Raw genomic sequence first — 24727 nt, forward strand, 5'->3', positions numbered from 1 at the left:
GTAACTCGTATCACCTGCAGGAAATTACCTACCATCTGGCGCCAATGTACCTTGATCACAAACTCCACTTGCGTCCCAGACCCTTTGCTTACACTCAAAAGTTAATGATTACTGTCTGACTGTTTTCTTCACGTTCACCACAAGGGTAATATCTTGTGAGCTCAATAAAAACGGAGACGAAACCCCTGTTCGAGGCTCTTGTCTCCTCCCAGACATTAGTCTTTTTCGTTTTAAGTTTGCGTCCACTCTTTTTCTGGAGAGAACCCCAGACTCATAATCTGTGACAGGTGGTGATCCGAACGTGATAGAAGGCAACGTGAAGGCGAAGTGATTGGAAGAAAAGCCAACGTGGCTAAAAAGCAGAGGTAACTCAGGGATGGCAGAATGCCGTGGAATGACTGGAGCTCTAAAGAAGAAAAGGTGCACAATCTCTTCTGACGAGGTAAGAGAAAAGCGAAACTCTTAGGATTTGCTGCCGTAGAGCTTTTGAGAGAATCATTATGGGATATTCCTTGTCCCCAGGGCAGAAACAATACATTGGTAAAGCAGTCCTTAAATTATTAATGACTATCCAGCAACACTGCCCTTGGTTTCCTGAGCAAGGAAACTTCGACCTACACATTTGGGAACAAATAGGTAAAACACTAAGGGCACGCCAGACAGAAGGCACCAATGTACCGCCTGAGGTTATTTTTATATGGCCTATTGTCCCTAGACCATTCTCTCCCTGAGTGAGGATGTTTATGAAGATACAGGCCCATGCAAAGTAAATAAAGTTTTCAAGGAACCCAAGCCTCCTTATTACCAGCCAACCCCTTTAGCACACCTCCTTCCAGAGAACGCCAACTCCCCCCTTTGTCATTGGGAAAAATCTAACCTTTAAAGCAACAAGATTCACTCTGAAGATTTCCTTACCCCCATGCTACAACCTATTAAGAATGCCCTTATGCAGGGTGCCTGGGTGGCTCAGTCAGTTAAGTATCTGACTTAACCTTAGGCCATGATCTTACAGCTCATGGGTTCGAACCCTGTGTGGGACTCTGCTGACAGCTGGGAGCCGGGAGCCTGCTTGGGATTCTGTGTCTTCTTCCTCTCTTTCTCAAAAATCTTAAAGAAAAACAACAGCAAAAAGAATGCCCTCACGATGTTTACAGACCCCTCGGGGAAAACTCACAAGGCTTCTTGCCTTTGGAAAACTGGGAAAATATATTTTACACTAGACTGGGCTCTACCCAACATTCAGAACTGTGAACCATATTATTAGCTATAGAAATGCTTAAACCCTTAAACATTGCCTCTAACGTGTCAAGGAGCAAAGACCACCCCTTGAGATTTGCAGATGATTTCCTTATTTTAAAGAAGAAAAGCAAATATCAGGCCATCCCTATAATAATAATACTCTCAATTCATTGCTTTCCAGTCTAGCTTGTGGTGTAGAAGAGAAAAACAAGAATTCAGCAGACTTCAGAGAACTGTACCTAACTCAGGTAAGCCAACTAGAACATGTTATATGTTTGAATGCCATCTTTCTTGTATGATGAGAAACATTCAGTCAAACAGTTCTTTTCAAAGTAATCCATATGGGGTGCCTGGGTGGCTCAGTCGGTTAAGTGCCTGACTTCGGATCAGGTCATGATGTCATGGTTTGTGATTTTGAACCCTAAGTCTCTGTGCTAACAGCTCAGAGCCTGGAGCCTGCTTCTTAATCTGTGTCTCCCTCTTTCTCTGCCCTTCCCTTGTTCATGCTCTCTCTCTCTGTCTCTCTCTCTGTCTCTCTCTCTCTCTGTCTCTCTCAAAAAAAAATAAGTAAAACCTTAAAACAATTTGCAAAACAATCCTTATGAAATTTATAAATTTGTCCATTCTTATTTGGTTTATATAGATTACAGTTCTCTGCATATTATTATGTATAAACTGATTATCATCGTCAAAACAGTCCTCTGTGTCCACTCACCAGAACACTGCCTTCATAGAAACTTTCTGTGGTACCTTGTTACAGTACAAATTGTCTTTATCTTTATATCATTCCTCAGAGCATGCCTCTCTCATTTTCCCACTTCATGTAATACCTTGGGTATCTTTATCATTGCAAGCCTATTATTCTAACTCCTAATTATCTGGATCATAACATTTGGATTCCCTGAGTATATGTTTTTACGTATTATTAGTAACATGTATATTATGTGTTTTTTTTAACATTTATTTTTGAGAGACAGAGTGAGACAGAACATAACTGGGGGAGGGGCAGAGAGAGGCAGAGACAGAGACCCTGAGCTGTCAGCACAGAGCCTGATGTGGGGCTTGAACTCAGGAACCGTGAGATCATGACCTGAGCCGAAGTCAGACGCTTAACCGACAGAGCCACCCAGGCGCCCCATGTTATGTTAATAACATCAGCCAACTTGCTTCCTTCCCTCATTCCTCTCCCCCCTCACCTTCCCTCTTTCCTTCCTCACTCTCCCTCCTTTTCATCCTTCCTCCTTTTTTCCTGTCTTCTTTCCTTTATTCCTTCTTTCTTTTCTGTGACATGTTCATATGTCTTCTTGGACCCAAGTTTATACCATGTAAAACCTTTCTCCATCATAACTTCCTCATTTCAAAGATATTTCAGCATGAATCTGTAGACTACACTTCAGATTACAGAGTAAACAAAAGTGTCTAAAACTTGATAATCAGGTGCTGCTGATTGTGTTAGACTCTCCTTCATATCTGCATTCTTTGTTACCACATGTTCAGAGGTTCAAGGTTCAAGACTGAATTTTTATGGCAACGAGGATCTGTGTGTGTGTTTTTCTTTTCATTTTGGAATTGGCTGGTAGAAGATTTACTGGTGAGAACACCAACTTAGATAAAATAAAAATCAACCCAGGGGGCCGTATATCACATGTTTGGAGACTGAATGTTAACACTTTGGCAATTTCTTGCCCCTGCCCAAGTACTATTATACTCTTTTGAGTGCTTTTATTAACTATTTCTCCATTTTCCTTTTTGCTACTATTCAGATTCATCCCTGTTCTGATTATAAATAAAATAGGTTGCTTCTTGACATATGTAATTACTCAGACTGCAACCTGAGAAGGAATTTCTTTCAAGAGGAATCAGATGTATCTCAACTAATGAGTCATTAAGTTTCATGTCTTTTGCCAAGTACACATTACCTTTTATTCAGTATGATGTACTGAATCCAGAAACTTCCCTGAATGCCAAAATACTGTTTGTCTGCCTCCATACTCTGTCTCCGGGGATCCACACAGTTGTTGCCTCACCTCAGCTCTGATCCACATGCCTGCTATTTCCATCCCAGCCATCTCTGTGAGCTGCCAATCACCGTGCATTTGGCCATAAGTCTTGGGCCTTTTGAGTTTGTACAGCTAAATATCCAGAGACTGGGCTCACTCCACCCAACACTTTTGGATTTTGATTCCGGCATTATTTTTCACACAGACTTCCAGAAAAGAAGAGTGGCTTTACCAAATCCCCTTGCCACCTGGCTCTTTCAACTTCTCTTTCGCATTTTCCCAGCCACAGTGTAGCAGCCAACCTAAGGGGAGGTAGCAAAATATCCTTGGGGGTGCATTGAGTTTCACAATAAATTTGTGCTGCCTGACTGCTGGTTAGGGGCCTTATTTACTGAAAATTTCACAATTTTGCATTCGTTTCTAAGCCCTCTTAAGAAGAGCTTTAGAATTTCAGTGGTCGAGATGATAGAATGATGACAGGTTGGCATGAAGTAGCCTTTGCCAGTTGAATAAAAAGCTTAAGGACTTTGGAGAAATTATCTAGGAATAGCCAGACATCACTTCCTTTGGGAAATCTGAGTAGTTCAGTTGAATGACTATGAACTACTGAAGGTAGCCTGTTTGCTTCTCACAGTGGCATTCTTTTTTTCTTCTCAAAGTTTGGAGTGAAAAGTCTTTGGAATTAGCAGATTACTGAGTTTCATTACCTCACTTTTGATGATGCTTATTGATGGGATATGAAAATACCAGTCAATTTGACCAAAAATATTTTTTAAAAATACCACTTGATCATTGATAATTTGTCTCTTGTGCCTCATGAATTAATAACAGGAGCGCCTGGGGTGCCTGGGTGGCTCGGTCGGTTAAGCAGCCAACTTAGGCTCAGGTCATGATCTCACGGTCCATGGGTTCAAGCCCCGCGTCGGGCTCTGTGCTGACTGCTCAGAGCCTGGAGCCTGTTTCAGATTCTGTGTCTCCCTCTCTCTCTGCCCCTCCCCTGTTCATGCTCTGCCTCTGTCTCAAAAATAAATAAACGTTAAAAAATTAAAATAACAGGAGCGCCTGAGTGGCTCAGTTGATCGAGAGTTCAAGTCTTGGTTTCGGCTCATGTCAGATTCTGCTCCAGAGTCTCTGTCTCTATCTCTGCCCCTCCCCTGCTCACATGCGCTCATGCACTTTCTCTATCTCTCTCTCTCTCTCCCTCCCTCCCTCCCTCCCTCCCTCCCTCTCTCTCTCTCTCTCAAAATAAATAGTAAAATAATAATAATAATAATAATTAATTTCTTGACTCCATCCCTCTAAAATGGGAAACCTAGTGTTAAAACTGTTACCATTCATGTAGAGGGTAGTTTTGCTGCCTATTTAACAGGTGTTTAAATCATCACAGATACCAAATGGAATTAGCCTTGAAACATCCTCTCCTTACAAGCTAAGAAATCAGAATTACAGGACACTACTCTCAGTGGTACACATTTGACACAATTTTCTCATCTTCATCTGGACCAAAATATACTCTGCATTTTTTCTTGTGGATACAGGAAGCTAAGGCTGCAGACTATCTCAAGATGACATCTGGAAGGTTTCTGAGTATTGATGGAGTTGTCATAGGGTTCTAGTATTTGGCTCTCAGGTTTTTGTGTCCAGGATTTCAGGATACCCATTCTACAGAGAGATCTTGAGAAAGTTGGAAGTGATTATATATGTACCAGAAATACATTTGTAAGTAAATTTCAGGTATATGTATTTATCTTGGAACATCTTTCCAATAATAAAAAAGATCATTTCTACCATACAAGATACCCCACTTCTAATATCAAAGCATTTAGAAGTCAAATAAGCAAGCAGAAATCAAGCAATGTGAGATCATACAAAAGGGCTAGAGTGGAATTGAAGGCTTCTTCATTAAGCCCTTTGAGCACTGTTGATCCCCAGATTACTTCCTTCTGAGGACAGAATATGTTACTTGAATATTCCATACAGATTCATTTTCCCTCACACACTCATTTATTCTCTGACTCTCTTGTTCTTTGTCTTTTTTTTCTTCATTTCTAAAATTGTTCTTAAAGCCACTCATATGATTTTTTTTTCCCTCTGGCAATCTCTCTTTGTCTCCTTTTCCATTATAACTGCTTTTCCTTTTCATTGCAATAACACCTTTCTTCATCTCAACATACTTTAATACTATGCAACAACTCACAAGAGTATAGATTTTTTAAAAAGATTAATACTATTGATAAAACTAGATATATTTTTTTTTTTGCCTTAAAGAATTTTGAACAAGGAGTCCTATCCATTCATGGTGTACACATTCTATTTAGCTTTTCTCAAAATTGCTGAAATTTTCTTTGGGAGTCCATCTGTCTTTTAGGATTTTAACCTTATACGTCTAAACATATCTCCCCAAATGACTCTTTCACAAGAGTCATTGAATTTAGAAGAGTCAATGAAACCACATGGGAGAATAAACTGCCTTTGGCTCCCTGAGCCATGACCAACAATTATATCAAAGAAGGATTAGATTAGAGGGACAATGTAGTGTGCCGTTCAGAAAGTTGGGTTCTCTTGGCAGAGATTTGGATTTGAACTACAGTTCCACTGTGGAACTAGGGTCAGTTCCTTCTCTTAGCTTTAGTTTTCTAATCTGTAAAAGGTGGAAAGCTTTAGTTTTCTTCTCTATAGAAAGCTCTCTCTCCCTGTCTCACACCACCACTAGGGTTGCTATAAGGCTTCAATGAGAAAAACTGAAATGCTGACCACAGTGCTTGGCAAGAGCCTGGTCATCAATAAGTGTTGGCCAACATGTTAACATCTGAATCGGGTAAGGATGCTGGGATGAATTATCTGCTACCAACTCAGCATCGTAACTACACCTTTCTAATGTCTGGGAAATTGAATTCCCCAAACTCTCCTTCCTTATTGCAAACTGGGTAAGATTTCCCTTTTCCCTTTGAGAGGAAGTTGCATGATGTTTAGACAGCAGAAGAGAAGTTAAATATATTACTGTATGGATGTGGTGGCGGCCAGACTTGTAGGCAGGCATGAGAATCACGGCAGCTTTTCAGTGAGCACATAAGAGCTACCCATATCATTATTTTAGATGGCAGAGGTCTTTACCAATTTCCCGGACTTTGCAGCTTCAGTGCCCTTGATTTTCCATGGCAACTCTCTGATCTTCTCTTCCCTGATCCTCCATCATTTATACAAAATGTAATTTCTAAGTAAACCTTTTGTTTTTGGAAGAGTTATACCAGTGGGTCTGTTTTCCTGACTGATCCCAGGCTAATGGAGCTGGCTCTGGTCAGATTCAGGGAGATGGTGGAAAGTGGGACTCACCTGAATCAGGACCACTGCCCCTGTACTCCTTTGAGAAGGCTTATTTATAGATTCTTTGAATAACATTATTCTTTCCCATTAGACTGTGGCATCAAGTCTAGTGATTGGTGCATAGTAAGAACACAGTAAATATTTCTTGAAAGCTGGCCTGTATGTATGACTGCTTCTGTTTGACCACTCCTTCCGCTTCTTCTCAAGTGTGTTCTTTCCTCCTGTTCGATCACTGTGTGGTTGAATAAGAACCACAATATTAGAGTCACATTTCATTATTCCTTGTTCATTGTTCATATCACATCTAATCAAAATTTTTCTAGAGTTTTTCAAGTGGAAACTGACAGAAGGGTCTCTTACTGTATTATAATAGATTGGAAGCCACCAGGAACTGTTGTTTCACTAGTATGATGTTCATCTGGGAGAAAGAAATGTGTATGGAAATAGGAGACACGTGGAATGGTGACAGGATCTTGTCAGTTTTCAAATCCCCCAGCTGCCTAGCTGAAGATGGCATATTCCTCATATACAGTTTGGTTGTGAAGGACGACACATCACCTTTCTTGTCTGAGCAAGTGTGGATTGAGTTTCTGTCATTGTGCCAAACGATCTATCTGCTTATATCCTAATAATTTTGTCATGCACTCACTCCTGCCTTCACCTTTGGCTATGCTCTCCTCCATTTTGGGGAAGAGAGAAATGATAGAGTTGAGTTAGAAAAGAAACTATGGACACCAGTAAAGAGAAGCAGGAAGAGTATTCCTGAGTGGTCTTTAAAGACCAAGCTATGAGAGAACAAAATTAAGATTAATTTTTTATAGATTTTTATATATCTTATAGATTTCTTAAAATGTTTATTTTATTTATTTTGAGAGAGAGAGCATGAGCATGGGAGGGGCAGAGAGAGAAGGAGAGAGTGCATCCCACGCAGGCTTCACACCATCAGCTCAGAGCCCAACATGGGGCTCAGTCTCACAAACTGCGAGATCGTGACCTGAGCCAATCAATACCAAGAGCTGGAGGCTTAATTGACTGAACCACCTGAGTGCCCCAAGATTTTTTTAAGTTTACAAATAAATGCATTCTGTTCTGGCAAAAATAACCAAACCAAAAGCTAGTGTTAGCACAGCCATTCACTTTCCCATTGTGATAGTTACTCAATAACTGTCTATGCTAACTTAATAACTCCATCAAATCACATGCTTGCCATGTTCTATCACATATTTTCTACTGACTAGCCATTATACTTCACTAATCTATAATCTCTAGCAAATCACAGATCATATTTTGTCTGCACATTTCCAATATTCAGCATATTGCTTACCCCACAGTAGGTGATGAGTAATTTTACACTGAATGAATGAAATGTATTTACACAAAGTAGATAACAAAGCAATATCTCTGTCTTGACACACTTTTTTACAAAGATCAACCAGCACATTCATTCAAAGAAAGGTACACATTATAGTTTTATGTGGAATGTGGACAGTTTTTTGACATTTTGTTTATATGGAAAAAAATATATATACATGTGTGTATGATGTAAATACATATAATTTCCATGCATCACCTCAAAATGTTTTCTACATTTTAGAGTGAAAAAAATTGGAAATACTCTGAGGTAATTCTTTGGTGTCTCTTCCCTATCTTTCTCCCTCTCTTTCTTAGTACCAGATCATATTATATAGGTGCTGTAGATAGTAAGATCTACAAACATTCAGTACTTCCCTAAGACAGATGCTGGAGTCTAGTGGTAGAGAGTAGAGATATTCACACTGAAAACTACCTATCCTCTAACATGCTTAGAGTTATTAGAGATAAATATTATTTTATCATCAAATGACCAAAGGTTCCAATAGCAATAGTGAGTTTGTGACTTACGGTAAAATTGACTAAGTTTTCAGCCGTCAAAATATTGAAAGATGGTATAAAAATTAAACATCTTAATGTGGAAAAGAATACCTAGAGTAAATGCTCTGGAATGAGAATAATGATAATAATGTCTAATGTTTGTAGAGCTTACTGCATGCCATGAACTCTGATAAATATATTACATATCATATCTATATTACTTTAGATCTATGATAGTCACATGAGGTAGATAAGTTATTGTCTCTTTTGCAAATAAAGAAAATTATGCTAAAAGTTGATAATTAGCTTTCCCAAGATACTGTCACTAACATGTGGTACAGCCAACATTCAAGGCCAAAGGTGTCGATCTGGAGAGCCAGGATTCTTTTATAAAACCAAGAGGCAATGTTCAAAAATATACATGACAAAGAAAAATCACACTGTTAGCATTGATAATATGGACCCTAAGAAGCTGTGTTGAACAGAGTGTAGAAACCTAGTGATGGAGATCTGCATTTAGGAGAGTTGAGAATGAAGTTTAAGTATATTAGGGAAGATTGTAGTAGTTAAAGGCAAAGGCTCACAATGTCAGAAGTGGACAAGTCGTCAATATTTAACTAAAGTATGGCATAAATACACTATTATAGAATGGATGATGATCTTCATCAAGTCACTGCAGAGTTTTCAAAGGTTAGATTAAAAATATTTTTATCCACTTTGAAATATTTACAAATGTCTAAGATAAATAAATTAGAAATCTACAGACTAGCAACAAGGTTTCTCCTAGACACAGAGACTCCATTTAAGCTCTAAGGACTGAAAGTCTGGAAGAGATAGTTCATTGAGGAAAATTAGAGTTTTCTTATCAAAGACAGTGATACTGGGCAGGAAAACTAAGAGCAGATAATTACTTCATGTAGCATTTGGAATTACAGATGTCTGAATTTTGTCTACAGTATTTAGCTGGAATTTCAACTTGACGCATGCTCCTCAAGGGCCTTGACTCCACTACTTTTTTCTTTAGTCCCTTGACTTTGCATGTGCCTTGTCACTGCTGGCTGTAGACTCAGCCTTCATATAAGAGGTCAGGTGTCATGGTACCAGACTGGGCATCATCCATTCCAGGCAGGATTCCTTTTCTTTGATTTGGCTAACTCCTCAAATATCAACTGAATTTGTTCTAAATCAAGAGTAAGTGACTGTAGGACCCATTCAGTTCTCAAATGCTGTTACTCTTCCGTGGTCCTCATTCCTTAAGTTGTAAAATTCCTTTCCTTTAGCACTTCTCCCCACAACCATCCTGAGTTGGTACTTCCTTTTCCTAACATAATAGCATGTGAACTTGTGATCTCTGGTAAGTAAGTTTTATTATGGTTAAAACATTTACTTACTTGAACATTTATATGTCAGCCCAGTTCTGAATTATTTAAGTGCTATGAACATTGTACACTGTGACAAATATGTATTAAAGCCTCTGTATATGGTTGTTTAATTGACTAGAAGCTGCCAAGCCACTTCACTCTTGCAGAGGAGAAAAATCTGTCTCTACGAATGGTTTTTATCATTAGAAATCCATTAGTACAGTTTTTTTTTTTTAATTTTTTGTTAACGTTTATTTATTTTTCAGACAGAGAGAGACACAGCATGAATGGGGGAGGGGCAGAGAGAGAGGGAGACACAGAATCGGAAGCAGGCTCCAGGCTCTGAGCCATCAGCCCGGGGCTCGACGCGGGGCTCGACCCCGCGGACCGTGAGATCGTGACCTGAGCCGAAGTCGGACGCTTAACCGACTGAGCCACCCAGGCGCCCCTCCATTTGTACAGTTTTACAGAGGAGTACATTGGAATGAAGGTCAGCTGGGATTCTTGTCTAGAATCCTCTGATTCTAAATCTAATTTTCTTCCATCTATATAACATAACTATTTTCTATAAAATGTATGCTTGAAGTTAGCAGTCCAGGGGCGCCTGGATGCCTCAGTCAGTTGAGCATCTGACTTCGGCTCAGGTCATGATTTCGCAGCTCTTGAGTTTGAGCCCCGCATGGGACTCTGTGCTGACAGCTCAGAGCCTGGAGCCTGCTTTGGGTTCTGTGTTTCCTTCTCTCTCTGCCTCTCCCCTCCTTGCTCGTTCTCTCTCTCTCGCTCGCTCTCTCAAAAAGAAATAAATATTTTAAAAAATTAAAAAAAAAAGAAACGAACAGTCCTGTGAGCTGATTGTTCTTCCAAATGCCTATCCATTTATTCACCTTTCGTGTTGTGTACATACTGTGTGTTAGGCCCTATGCTGGGCATATGCGATATAAAAAAAGAAGCCAGTGATTGCTCTAAGCTGGCTTATGAGGCTGTGCTAGGGTACATGAGGGCAACAAAATAGCATTAACAATCTAGTGTGAGGAGTAAAATGATGAGCGAGGATATAATGTAGGAAATACAATTAGAAGCATTTAATCCAGACCAAATGGGACAAGAAAAGTTTTTTTAGGTAATGATAAAGCTAAGGTTTACAGAGCATAGAAGCCAGTCAGACACAGAAGGAAAGAAAGGACATTTTAGGCAAGTGAAGCAGCATACACAAAAGCAAAAAGAAATGAAGATGCCTGACCCCTTTGGAGAATAGCAAATGGTTCAGCTTGGCTGGGACCAGAGACAAAGAGAAGACTCTACATAAGAATTCTTCTTTTGTAAAATAATAAATAGGTTTACATTATACTTAAAAGGGTCCTGCAATTAATCACAAAGTGAAAAAATGGTTTAAAAAAAGGGTGTGACAATAATATAAAACCTGAAAGAACAGGATCAATCTCAGAAGGAAGGAAAATGAGAGAGAAGCGATGAAAATATCTTGACCTTTGGTTGCTGGGAAGCAGAGGAAGGTCTCTCTGTGGTCCCCCCAGCACAAATCAAGTCAGCCAAGGTGAAAGTCACCTGAAGAAACAGACATAAGTCACTGTGTGCGTTTATTTTCCCTACCACAATCCAGAAGGAGGACCAAATCAATTCAGAATCTGTGGCTTTGCCTGCATGAGTGATAGCAGGTCGTTTTCAGTGGGCCAAGTCCGGCCCTGTATTTATTCAGAGCTGAAATGTAGTGAGGGAACAGCAAGTTGGTTGACTTCCAGAATTATGAAATAAAACATTTGGCCACAAAATTAACAAAATGAACAAATGTCTTTTGAGGTTTGTTGTGGTAGCTGCATTTTGCATCAGGCCTACTTTGGGATGTATAGGATTTTCCTCTTCTACATCAATTTGCCTCAGCCAATAAAAATCATTAATGTCAGAATATATACAATATTGTGTATTATGAAATCCTCAGTCTTTTCCCTGAACTACAAGAGAAATCGATATGTGGGTCACTGTAAAGGAGATTTGCTTTCAACACTGGTCATCTCGCCAGGTAGGTAAGTCTCTAAAATTTTTTTAATTCCCCAAAGCCAATATTAATACACACTCTGAAGTTCTGTTCGCTTAAATCTTTCATGTTCCTCTGTCAGCTGAGGTTGAAATTGGCTACACAGCTAGACTTAATTAGGTTGTATTCTCTTAGCTCTGGATTTTATTACTATTCAATAAATGCCTGATAAAATGGGACGGGCCCACTCCCTCTATCAAAATCTTAAACTTGGAAAGGATTACATCAAGTCATCTTCAGTATTCTTTGTATTCTGTTGTGAATTCTAAAACATAACTCTAAAACACAATTTTTAATAGGACAATAAGTTACCATTTTATAATAGTGAAAGCAACTTCTTTTATTATAGTAGAAATATCATTGTGCTTAAGATCAGAAAACCAATTTTTTTCTCCTATATCTGGAACCAACTACACCCTTGATGCTGAACAAGTCAAACCTTCCCATTCCTCAAATTCTTCCCGTGTAAAATAAGGTATATGGACTAGGTAGCCTCTACGATTCTCTCCTATGATTCACTGAATATTTAAACAAACATAGTTCATTCAAGGCTTCTATTAAAAAATCTGGAGACAAAACATCTATTACATGATATTCACAGCATCAAATCACTTTGAATGGGTTTCATAGTCATTCTAATAATGATAGCCAGTAATATCATGATACAACATTTATCAAATGTCTACATGCTCACATCACCATACTAGACTCTAAGATATTCCAAATAAACTAAACAGATGCGGTCCTGGCTGGACTCGTAGGAGCACAATAGATAAAAAGGGAAAATGGTTTCCCACATGAAACTGCTCCCTCAAAGGAACCATTCTTCAAGCTTTTCCTTCAACATGATTCATGATGTGTAGTATTCTGTTCACTTCCAGGTTAAGAATGAATAACTAAGAACAGAGCTGACAAATTAAGTCAGTCAGTGCCACCTGCAGTTGGAACATTGACATAAATCCTACCACTTTTTATAGGTAAATTTAATGGAAACTTTTCAGAAGAAAATCAATGAAACTATCAAATATTAGGTCCTTATTAGTTAAGGCTTTTAAAAGAAGAGGGGTGGGAGTATAAAATGAAAATCAGTACCTTAGTGCATTTATACTCTAGGTGAGAAGATAGTATGTATGACTACAAATTAAAATTCACTCCAAAAATTTGTCACCATTTTTAATAGTAATGGAAGCTTACACCCATAGAAATACATATCCGTGAACAGAGGACCTAATGATTGGCATGAACAGAAAATGATCTGTGACCTGAATATAGGATAACTGCTATGAGCTTTCTAAAACTCCTCTGTGGCTTGAGTGAGGAACAAACGTGGGATATCTTTGCATTTATTGTTGTCTTCTTCAAACTCTTTCATCAGTGTCTTATTATCTTAGTATAGTTTAGTGTAGTGGTCTTTTGCCGGCTGGTTAAATTCATTCATAAGTATGCTTGTTGGTGTTATTATAAATGAAATTGTTTTCTTAATTTCAGATAGTTCATTGATAGTATATAGAAATGCTGCTTAATTTTTTATACTGATTTTGTGTCTTGCAATACAAATAAGTTTATTGGTTCTAGCAGTTTTTTGGTGGAGTCTTGAGGATTTTTTATAAAAAAAATAAGATACCATGTTGTATGCAAACAAAAATGATTTTGCTTCTTCCTTTCTGATTTGCATGACTTTTATTTCTCTTTACTTTTTTTTCTTGTTTAAAAGTGGTGAGAGTAGGTACTCTTGTGTTGTTACTGATCTTAGAGAAAAAGCTGTCAGCACTTAAACATTGAGTATGATGTTAGCTGTGTGCGTATCATATATGGGCTTTATTACGTTGAGGTACATTTCCTCTTACCCAGTTAAGAGTTTTTAATCATGAAAGGATGTTGAATTTTTGTAAATGCTTTTTATGTACCTATTTAGGTGATCATGAGGTTTTTATTGTTTATTAAGGTGGTATATCACATTTATCGATTTGCATATGTTTAATCATTTTTTAGGACCAAGAATAAATTCCTCTTGATCATGGTGTATTGATCCTTTTAATTTGCCATTGAATTTAATTTGCTAAATTTTTTTTTGAAGATTATTGCATCTATGTTCATCAAGGATATTCACCTGTAATTTTGATTTCTTGTAGTGTCCTTGTGTGGCTTTAGTATCAGGGTAATGCTAGTCTCACAAAGTGAGTTTGGAAGTGTTTCCTCCTCTTTATTTTTTTTTTTAAAGGGTTTGAGAAGCATTAGTATCTATTTTTAAGCGTTTGGTAGAATTGCTAGTGAAGCCATCTGGTCCCATGCTTTGTATGATGAGAGGTATTAAATTATGAATTAAATCTCCTTAACAATAACTTAGCTATAGAGATTTTCTGTTTGTTCCTTAGTCTTGGTAGGTTATATGCTTCTTGGAATTTATTACTTTCTTCTAGACTGTCCAATTTTTTCTTAAACTTGTCCATAGTAGCCTCTTATCTTTCATATTGGTGTCAGTTGTAATGTCTTCTTTTAATTTATCATTTTGTTTATTTCTGTCCTCTTTTTTTTTTTGCATGAGTATAGCTAAAAGTATGTCAATTTTGTTTATCTTAAAAAAAAATCACTGGTTTCCTTGATTTTTTTTTTTCTGTTGTCTTTCTAGTCTCTACTTCATTTATTTCAGCTTTTTATTATGTCCTGCTAAGTTTGGGTTTAGTTTGTTCTGTTTCATTTGCTTGAGGTATAAAGTTAGTTTGTATATTTGAGATTTTTCTTTTTTCTTAATGTAATCATTTATTGCCATAAACTTTCCTTTTGTAAGGATGCAGTTTTTGCTGCATCCCATAGGATTTGGTATGCTGTGTTTTTGTTTTTGTTTCAACATATTTTCTGATAGCTCTTTTGATTTCTTCTTTGACCCATTGGTTGTTCAGGAATGTGTTGTTTGATTTCTACATTTTTGTTGAATTTTTCAGGTTTCCTTCTTTATTGATTTCTAGTTTCATGTCATTGTGATCAGAAAGTATGCTTGACATGGAGTGCCTGAGTGGCTCAGTTGGTTAAGTGTCCGACTTTGGCTCAGGTCCTGATCTCAAGCTCTTGAGTTCAAGCCCTGCATCAAGCTCTGTGCTAACATCTCAGAGCTTAGAGCCTGCTTCAGATTCTGTGTCTCCCTCTCTCTCTGCCCTCCCCCTGCTCAAGCTTTCTCTAAAATGTTAAAAAAACATTTTTTTAAAGAAAACATGCTTGATGTGATTTCAATATTCTATTTTTTAAGACCTGCTTTGTGGTGGAACATATGATCTGTTCTGGAGAATGTTCTTTGTGTATATGAGAAGAACATGTATTTTGCTGTGTGAGGGTGGCATGTTCTGTATGTGTCTGATAGCTCCATCTTGTCTAGCGTGTTTTTCATGTTTGCTGTTACTTATTAGTTTTATCTATGACTGATCAAGTATTGGGAAAATTGAATATCCACATGCAAAAGAATGAAACTGGACCCTTTCATTCAAAAGAATGAAACTGAAACCTTACACAAAAAATAACCCAAAGTTTATTAAGGACTTTAATATAAGACCTGAAACCAAGAAACTCCTAAAAGAAAACAGGGGAAAAGTTACTGACATTGGTCTTGGCAATAATTTATTGGCTATGACACTAAAAGCCCAAGAAACAAAAGCAGGAATAGACAAATAGAACAACAACAAACTAAAAAGCTCTCTACAAAAATGAAAATCATCAACAAAATGAAAAGGCAACTTACTGAGTGGTATAAAATAATTTCAAACCATATATGTGATAAGAGGTTATCATCCAAAATATAAAAGGACCTCCTACAAGTCAATTGTAAGAAAAGAAGCACAAAACACAAATAACCCAGTTTAAAAATAGAAGAACCTGAATATACATTTTTCAAAAGAAGGCATAAAAATGCTCAACAGAGCTATGAAAGGTGCTCAGCATCATTAATCATTAGGGAAATGCAAATTAAAACCACAAAGAGAAATTACCTCACATCTATCAGAATGGCTATCACCAAAAAAAGAGAGAGATAACCAGTGTAACAAGTGTTGGTGAGGATATGGAGGAAAGGGAATCCATGTGCACAATTGATGGGTTGATGTAGCCACCATGTTAAAAAGCATGGAGGTTCCTCGAATTTTTTTAAAGCAAAACTTCCATATCTCTATACCAGCAATCTCACATCTGGGTATATTCCAAAAAGATATGAAATCAGGGTCTTCAGGACATCTCTGCATGCCTATGTTCATTGCAGCATTATTCACAATAGCTAAAACATAAAAGCAACCTAAATGTCCATTAACAAAAGAATGGATAAAAAAAAAACGTGGTAGATGCTTACAATGCAATATTATTCACTCTTTAAAAAAGGAAAATTTGCCATTTGTGACAACATGGATAAACCTGGAGGATGCTATACTAAGTGAAATAAGCCAGTCACAGAAGGTTAAATAATACATGATACCACTTATATAAGGAATCTAAAATAGACTCCTAGACACAGAATAGAATAATAGATGCCTATGTCTGTGGGGAGGGGGAACAAAGAAATATTAGCCCAAGTGTGGAAAATTTTAGTTATACAAGAAAAGTCCTAGAGATCTATTGTACAGCATATTGCCTGTAGTTAATGATACTGTATTATATACTTTATCATTTGCCAAGAAAGCATATTTTATGTATTCTTACCACAAAAAAGTCTACATGATACATGATTTTTCTAATGTTTTATTTATTTATTTCTGAGAGACAGAGACAGAGTACGAGTGGGGAAGGGGCAGAGAGAAAGGGAGACCCAAAATCTGAAGCAGGCTCCAGTCTCTGAGCTGTCAGCACAGAGCCCAATGCGGTACTTGAACCCACAAACCTTGAGATCATGACAGAACCAAAGCCAAACACTTAACGAACTGAGTTTAAGGATAGTCTGTAAAGACAGAACAGATCAGTAGTTATAAAAGGCTGGCATTGTGAAGAGGGTTGACTACAAGGAGCACAAGTGATTATTTGGTGGGGAGAGAACTGTTTTATATCTTGATTATGGTGGTAGTTAATATTATTGTATACATTTAACAAAACTCATAGAATTGTATTCCACAAAGGGTGATTTTCATTGTCTAAAAATTCTTTCTCAGTAAACAATACACCCACACACACACACGTGTGTGTGTGTGTGTGTATGTATATATATGTATATATATAGACACATATATATGAAATATATACATATATACATATATTCCATATATGGAAATGAAGAGGGAGTCAAAATGGTTTACTAGGGAAATAACCAGCAAACAGAACGAAGGCAGTATTGGAGGAGATGAGGAACAAAAATATATAAGACACAAAGAAAACAAGTATAATATCATATCATCAAAACTGAATCAGGAAGAAATAGAAAATCTAAACAGACTTATAACAAAAATGAATCAGTAAGTAATCAAAAACCTTAAAACAAAGAAAAGAACATAATCAGATGACCTCACTGATTAAAGCTACCAAACGTGGAGAAAACTTAACACCAATTCTAACGAAAATGTTCAAAAAAAAAGAAAAAAGGAACACTTCCTAACATTCTATCAGGCTAGCATTATGCTGATACCAAAGCCAGACAACAACACTACAAAAACAAAGGAAAAACAATAGATCGATAACCCTTATTAAAATAAATGCAAAAGTCCTCAACAAAATACTAGCAAACCAAATCCAACACCACATTAAAATATTTATACACCATGGTCATCTGCGATTTACCCCAGGAATGCAGCAGTGGTTTGCCACAAGAAAATCAGTCAATGAAATGCAGCACATTAATAGAACAAAGGAATAACAACAAAAATGGTCATCTCAAAAAATTGTTGACCAGATCCAACAACCTTTCATAATAAAAACACTCAGAAAACTAGGAATAGAAAGGAAATTTCACAACATAATAAGTGACACTCACAAAAAAAAAAAAAAATCCACAACTATTCTTACACACAATGGTGAATGACTGAAAGCTTTCTCCCTAAGATCAGGAGTAAGACAAGGATGCCTTCTTTCACCAATGCTATTGAACATTGTATTGAAAGTCCTAGCAAGAGTAATTAGGCAAAAAAAAAAAAAAAAAAAGAAAAGAAAAAAAATAGAAAGTATCCAAATAGAAAGGAAGAAATAAAACTATCTCTATTTGCAGATGATGAGATTCAACATATAGAAAATCCTAAAGAATCAAAACCAAAAACCAAAACCCTACTGGGACTAATAAACAAAATCAGCAAAATTACAGGTTACAAAGTCGACATGAAAAAAAGATGTTGTGTTTCTTACACCAGTAATAAACAACCTGAAATAAAGAAAACAATTCTATTTACAGTAGCATTCAAAAGAATAAAATATCTAGGAATAAATTTAACCAAGAAATTAAAAGACTCGCATGCTAAGAACTATAGAACACAGCTGAAAAAAAATTGAAAGACCTAAATAAATGGAAAAATATTCTGTGCACATGGATTGGAAGACTTAATATTTTTAAGATGGCAAAGTAATCTACAGACTTGAAACAGTTCCTATCAAAATTCCATTTCCCTTTTTTGCAGAAATGGAGAACCTGGTCCAAAAATTCACATGGAATTTTAAGAGGCTGCAGGTAGCCCAAACAACATCAAAAGAAAGAAACAAAGTTGAAGGATTCACATTTCCTGGTTTCAAAATTTATTACAAAGAGTATTCAAAACAGTGTGGTATTTGCATAAGGATACAAATTTTGACAAATGGAATAGAATTAGAACTCAGAAATAAACCCAAACATTTATGGACAATTGATTTTTGACAAGGGTGCCAAGACCATTCAATGGGGAAAGAATAGTTCTTTATTTTTTTTAATGTTTATTTTTGAGTGAGAGAGAGCCTGTGCATGCAAGCATGCGTGCCCATGGGGGAGGGGTAGAGGGGAAGGGAGACAGAGGCTCTGACGTTGACTCTGCACTGACAGCAGAGAGCCTGATGTGGGGCTTGAACACCAGAACTATGAGATCATGACCTGAGCCAAAGTCAGACACTCAATTGACTGAGCCACCCAGGTGCCCCAAGAATAGTTCTTTAACATATGTAACATAACATGCTAAGACAACTGGGTAGCCATATGCAAAAGAATTAAGTTGGATTCCTATAGGTTCAACAGAAAGGATTACTCAAGACTCCACAAGTCAAGAGAGATGAGAGGGAGGCTAAGAGAAGTCTCCCCAAGGTGCTCTCAAGCTCCCGTATTTATTAGGCATATATTCTAGGGAAAACATTGTGCCATATGTCCATGGCTACATGCCAGTAAAAACATATAGAAAGCATGGGAAAAAAACCAAGGTGTTCCCAAGACTACAAAAGAGTAGTTGCCTAAAGCAGGGTGGAGAACAAAATAAGATATTCCATAAATACCTGGTCTAAGGAATTCCTGAGCACAGGCAGGACCTAACTCCTAAATACACATTAACTAGATACCGGTTAGCTGTTTTGAACATAGCCAGAAAGCAGTGTAATGTGTTTACTATAATCTCCTTCATCAGGACATAGCTATTGTTTTCCCACAGGTTCCTATCTCACTTCATACAAAAAAAAAAAACCAACAACTCCAGGGTGCCTGGGTGAGTCAGTGGGTTGAGTGTCCCATTCTTGACTTTGGCTCAAGTCATGATCCCAAGGTCATGGAATCATGCCCTGTGTCAGGCTCTGTGCTGGTTGTGGAGCCTGCTTGAGATTCTCTCTCTCTCAAAAAATAAATAAATAAAAAATAACTGCAAATGGATCAATAAATCTAAGAACTAAAACTATAAAACTATTAGAAGAAAAAAACAGCTAATTCTTGATGACCTCATGATTGGCAATGGATCCTCAGATTTGACAGAGAAAACACAAGCAACAAAAGAAAAAAAAAAGACAAGTTGGACTTCATAAACATTAAAAATCTGTGCATCAAGTGATATTAGGAAAATGAAAGGAAACCTACAGAATGGGAGAAGACATTTGCCAATCATATATCCGATAAAAGTTTAATATCCAGAATATATAAAGAACCACTAAACTTCTACAACACTGAGTCTAATAAATGAACAAAGTACTTGAATAGATATTTCCCCAAGGAAGATATACAGATGGTCAATAGCACATAAAAAATAGTCTCAACGTGATTAGTTATTAGGTAAATGCAAATCAAAGCCACAATGAGTTAGCACTTCACAACTACTAAGATGGCTGTAATTTTTTTTCTTAAGGAAGACAACAAATATTGGCAAGGATGTGAGGAGATTGGAACCCTCATACATTGTTGGTGAAAATGTAAAATGGTCAGTTTGGCAGTTCCTCAAAAAGCTCAACATAGCATTATCATGTAACTCAGCAATTCCGCTTCTAAATATATACATAAAAGAATGGAAAACAGGAATTCAGACTGATTCTTTGATACCAGTGTTCATTGTAGCATTTTTCACAGTAGCCAAAAGGTGGGAACAACTCAAGTGCCCATCGATGGGAATAAATATAATACGGTATATACATGCAATGGAATCTTATTCAGCCATAAAAAAGAATGATATTCTGATACATGCCATAATGTACGTGAGTCTTGAAAACATTATGCTAAGTAAAAGAAGCCAGACGCAAAATGTCACGTATTATATGATGCATTTTATATGAAATATCCATAATAGGCAAATCCATAGAGACAGCACATTAGTGATTGCCCAGGGGCAGAAAGAACAGAGAATGGAGAATGACTACTTGATGGGTGCAGGGTGTTCTGAGGTGATAAAAAGTTTTGAAACTGGGAAAGAAGGTAGTTGCACATTCTGAATGCACTAAATGACAATGAATTGTACACTACTTTAAAATGGGTAATTGTATTTTCGTTTAGTTTACTTCAATAAAAAAATAAGTTGTTAGGCTAAACATATAAATGGTTGGTTTGTTACCATGCAACAATTACAAGAAGAAAAACAACTTTTGAGTTCTGAGATAATCACTTTAAATGTCATCTTTCTCTTTCCAAATTTGTATTTGTCTTCCATTACTGCCTTAACCTTGGCTCTGTGTATGGGCTGAGGATGATGTGGGGGCTACAGAAAGTATCCTTTTCCTTGTTTATTTGCTTTATCCAATGCTCAAAAGTTGGAATATTTTGAAGAGATAGATAAGTCTGGGTGGGGGTTCTGAAGCATTTTGGTGTGAGTCATGAGCAGCACTCAAGAGGTCTTCGGGAGATGTGAGATGTGAACCACTTGGTGCTACTTAAACATGCTTTCTTTATTTTCATGCATAATTGTCATTTGATCTGTGTTGCTGCCCAATCATAGCTCCTGTCATTAATCTATTCGGTAACAAACAAGAGAAATAAGGCAGATGTCATAGAGATATAATTTCATGACTGCCAAATACATAAAAATCCATAAGGTCCAAGTAGCCTTAGCTTCGAGGGATATTATCTGTGTTTGCTCTGAGTCAAAAGCAGCATTGAGTAATTGAAAGGAGACTGCTGTATCCCAGCTAGGAATTATTTAATGTCAGTAAACAGACTTTGTTTCAGTAAGCCAAATCTTTCACATGATAATCCTGAAGCAATTTAGTAGCACAACCATATTTACAAAATAATGGAATATAATTCAATAAATATTTTTCAATATAAATTATGTTATCACAATTAATATGTGCGTAAAATAAAATGAAAAAAATTAATACATGTATACAAAATACAAATAAAGCGGTAGACTATGTCATGACTTCTGCTTTTGAAGAAAAAACACAGTTGCATGAAAATTAGATACCATCTCAAGACACTGTGTCATAAAGTCTTCACAGGATTGGAATAGATTGTTTTGCTTTTCTCTGGGGGTCATTGAATGAAATATTTGTTTAATGTTTGTTTTTCATTATACCTGAATAGTAATTCAGATTATTCCTATAGTTTTCAAAATTTTAGTACCCCAAAATTTCAGCATTCACCAAAGCCCTACCTCACTATTGATCAATGTATGTAATAGAATTAATCTAGTTAGAAGTGCATCGGGTAAAAAGGTCTCATATTTAAAGCAATACTCCACCCTGTGGTAGAATATGAAAAATGCATAGAAATTTTTTCAAGAACTAAGAAATGATTGCAAAATTGTTGACTCAGAAGCAGGCCTTTTTTCTTTCTTTTGACTTTTTCTGTTTGAGAAAATGCTAGAAGGTTTATACGTATTTTAAATAATCATTTCTCAAGTAATAATTACACAAAAGCAAAATTTCCATTTAATTTGGAGCAAACAGACCTTTGAAAAGAAAAAAACACCATATTGACCTATTTTAATATTCATATGTTGCTAAAAATACATTTGAAATATAAGATAGAAGTGCTAGGTTGGTTATCTGTAATAAAAAAACAAGACAGACTTTTTAGAATCTCAGAAAAGTCAAAAATTAAAAACTAAAATTAATATATGTATGCATATGCCTATATAAATGATTTATAAATTATAGTTACACCATAAGAAAAAGCACATTTAATAGGAGCATTGTTTATGGTAAAAAGAAAGCCAGTGTTTAAAAAAAATTGGCAAAATATTATCCTGAAATCTCAATAGCCAATACAGTTTTTAACTTAAAATCAGGTGATCTTAATCATTTTGAAGTTTAATAGAGGTATTTGAGTAAAAGTATTGATATTTTTAAGGGCGCACTTCTTTAATATAGCAAATTTTTTCTGTCTTTGCTTTTTAAGGGAGAAAATCTCTAAGTGTAAAGAAATTGATGTTTCAAAGAGCCGGCATTAATTGTGGGCCAACCATTGCCAGCCAATTGACCAAGTCCTTTTCTTACACTATCCCTAAACCTATAGTTTTCCTAAAACATAAATCTTATTGTCCCCATTTGAGAGATGAAGAAACAGGTTCAGAATTAAGTAATCTGCCCAAAGATTTGGGCCTAATTCTGCCACATTTCAAGCCCCTACCCTCCTTGAATAATTTTTCTGTTTGGCAAGGCCAGGGTAAAGTGGTTCATTTATAAAACAAAACAGATTTCACAAATTATGTGAAAAGGGCTCATTTTTTTTCTTACAAACCATGAGATACAGGATTAAGTTTATATAAAATAAATGAGTATAACATACTGCTATTGTAAAAGAAATTTTTAAAAGCTTTAAAGACAATGTCCGAGTCTGTATATGCCTGTATATATAAGTTCACATTGCAAGAGTTAGAAGACAAAATATCACTTTAGGTTAGGATAAATTAGTCTTCTATTAAAATGTAAAGTCTGTTTTTAAGTATCCTTATGAAAACAAAGGTGAACAAATTGAGGAAGTCCAACAGGAAGTATTCATGGGCTGAAAATACTTGATTACTATAGTCTGAGTTAGCAGTCTGTCGCTCAGCTAATCCAAATGGAATATCCTGAAAGCACTTAAGAGGAAAAGCTTAAGGGTGGAGACATAACTTTACTTAGGGAATAAGCTAACAACATATTTATCAGAATTTTCAAGCATATCAAAATTATCATATGGAGTGAAGGATAGCTCTCCTTTGGGGAAAGCATCATGATTCCTTGATTTCCCCCAATGTGGTTATTTTTGGAAAACTGAAAGAATTGTGCTTTGAAGATGTTCTAAACAGTTAGTAAGAAAAAAAATCCAAATTTACTTGTCATCTCTGTTTTAAAATGGCTTTCCAGGCAGGAAGAGTCTACTTAGAAATGAGGAAGCTACAATCAGCAATCTTGGAGCCTTCTCAGTCTTTAAAGAACTGGTGACCAAACCTTCTTTTAATTAACAATTCATTAATATAAAATACAATAGGAATGATATTTTATTAGGAAAACTATCCATACCCACAAGCCACTTGGATTTATAACATCAAAATCAACCCTTAAAATTCCTACTAAAGGAAAATGTAAATGTCATTTTGTAAGAGTTCAAATTAAATATAAGAAGTTGATTGAATTGTTTTGAAAGATGTTTTTTTAACTCGAGTGAATATTCTCCAAAATCTAGATAAATTTACAACTACATTGCACTATTTTAGAAGTGATTTCAGAGCTTGGACCCATAAAATTAAGTAGTAGACTTTAACAACATATCTTTGAGCACACATGGTGGAGAAAACGTTTACAAAAAGGGGGAGAAACTACACAATTTTATATATTTTATACGCAAACACAAACATGTATTCCTTCTCTCACTGAGAGAATTTCTATGATATGAAAAGAGAAACAATAAAACTTTTAAGGAGAGGATATTGAATTCTGCTTCCAACCATAGCATTTTTATAACACTAATGTTTTTATTAAGTAATTTGAAATGGACTTTTTTTAGTACACAGCCTTGAGTTTTAATACATAGAAAGATTTATGTAAATAACTCTACAATCCAAACACAGAAAAGTTCCATAACCCCCCTGCCTAAAACATATCTTGCTATTTGTAGTCAAGCTATCTCCTCATGGCTCAATCTGGCAACCACTGACCCTGTCCTTTTTTCTATAGTTTCACCTTTTTCAAAATGTCATATAAATAAAAGCACACAATATGTAACTATTTCATACTGCTCTCATTTACTCAACACACTGCCATTGACATTTCTCTGTATTGTTGCATGTATTGATGATTCATTCCTTTTTATGGCTGAGTAGTTACCACTGTAGAAATGGACTGCAGTTGGTTTGATTGACTTGCTTCTGAGGTACAGTTGGACTATTTTCAGTTCTTTGTACTTATGGTAGAGCTGCTATAAATATTCATGTACTATTTTTTAACATAAAAGTTTTCTTCTTAATTTTTAAATTCCAGTATAATTAATATATAGTGTTTTATTTGTTTCAAGTGTACAATACAGCAGTTCAACAATTCTATGCATTACTCGGCGCATAGAAATATCATAGTAACAGTAATCTTCATCCCCTTTACTTCAC

General features: G+C 36.2%; 1 long non-coding RNA gene across 1 annotated transcript in view; it reads left to right on the top strand.

Annotated features, from left to right (window-relative positions):
- Positions 1-246: 246 nt before the first annotated feature.
- LOC132679257 (uncharacterized) overlaps positions 247-24727 on the top strand; it is a 101332-nt gene continuing 76851 nt past the window's right edge. Inside the window, exons 1-2 of the long non-coding RNA XR_009610047.2 lie at positions 247-442; positions 1421-1487. This is a non-coding gene — a long non-coding RNA (uncharacterized LOC132679257). The remainder of the gene's footprint in view (positions 443-1420; positions 1488-24727) is intronic.

This window comes from Panthera onca, chromosome A2 (assembly GCF_046562875.1).
Source record: "Panthera onca isolate mPanOnc1 chromosome A2, mPanOnc1 haplotype 2, whole genome shotgun sequence".
NCBI classification, from domain to species: domain Eukaryota; kingdom Metazoa; phylum Chordata; class Mammalia; order Carnivora; family Felidae; genus Panthera; species Panthera onca.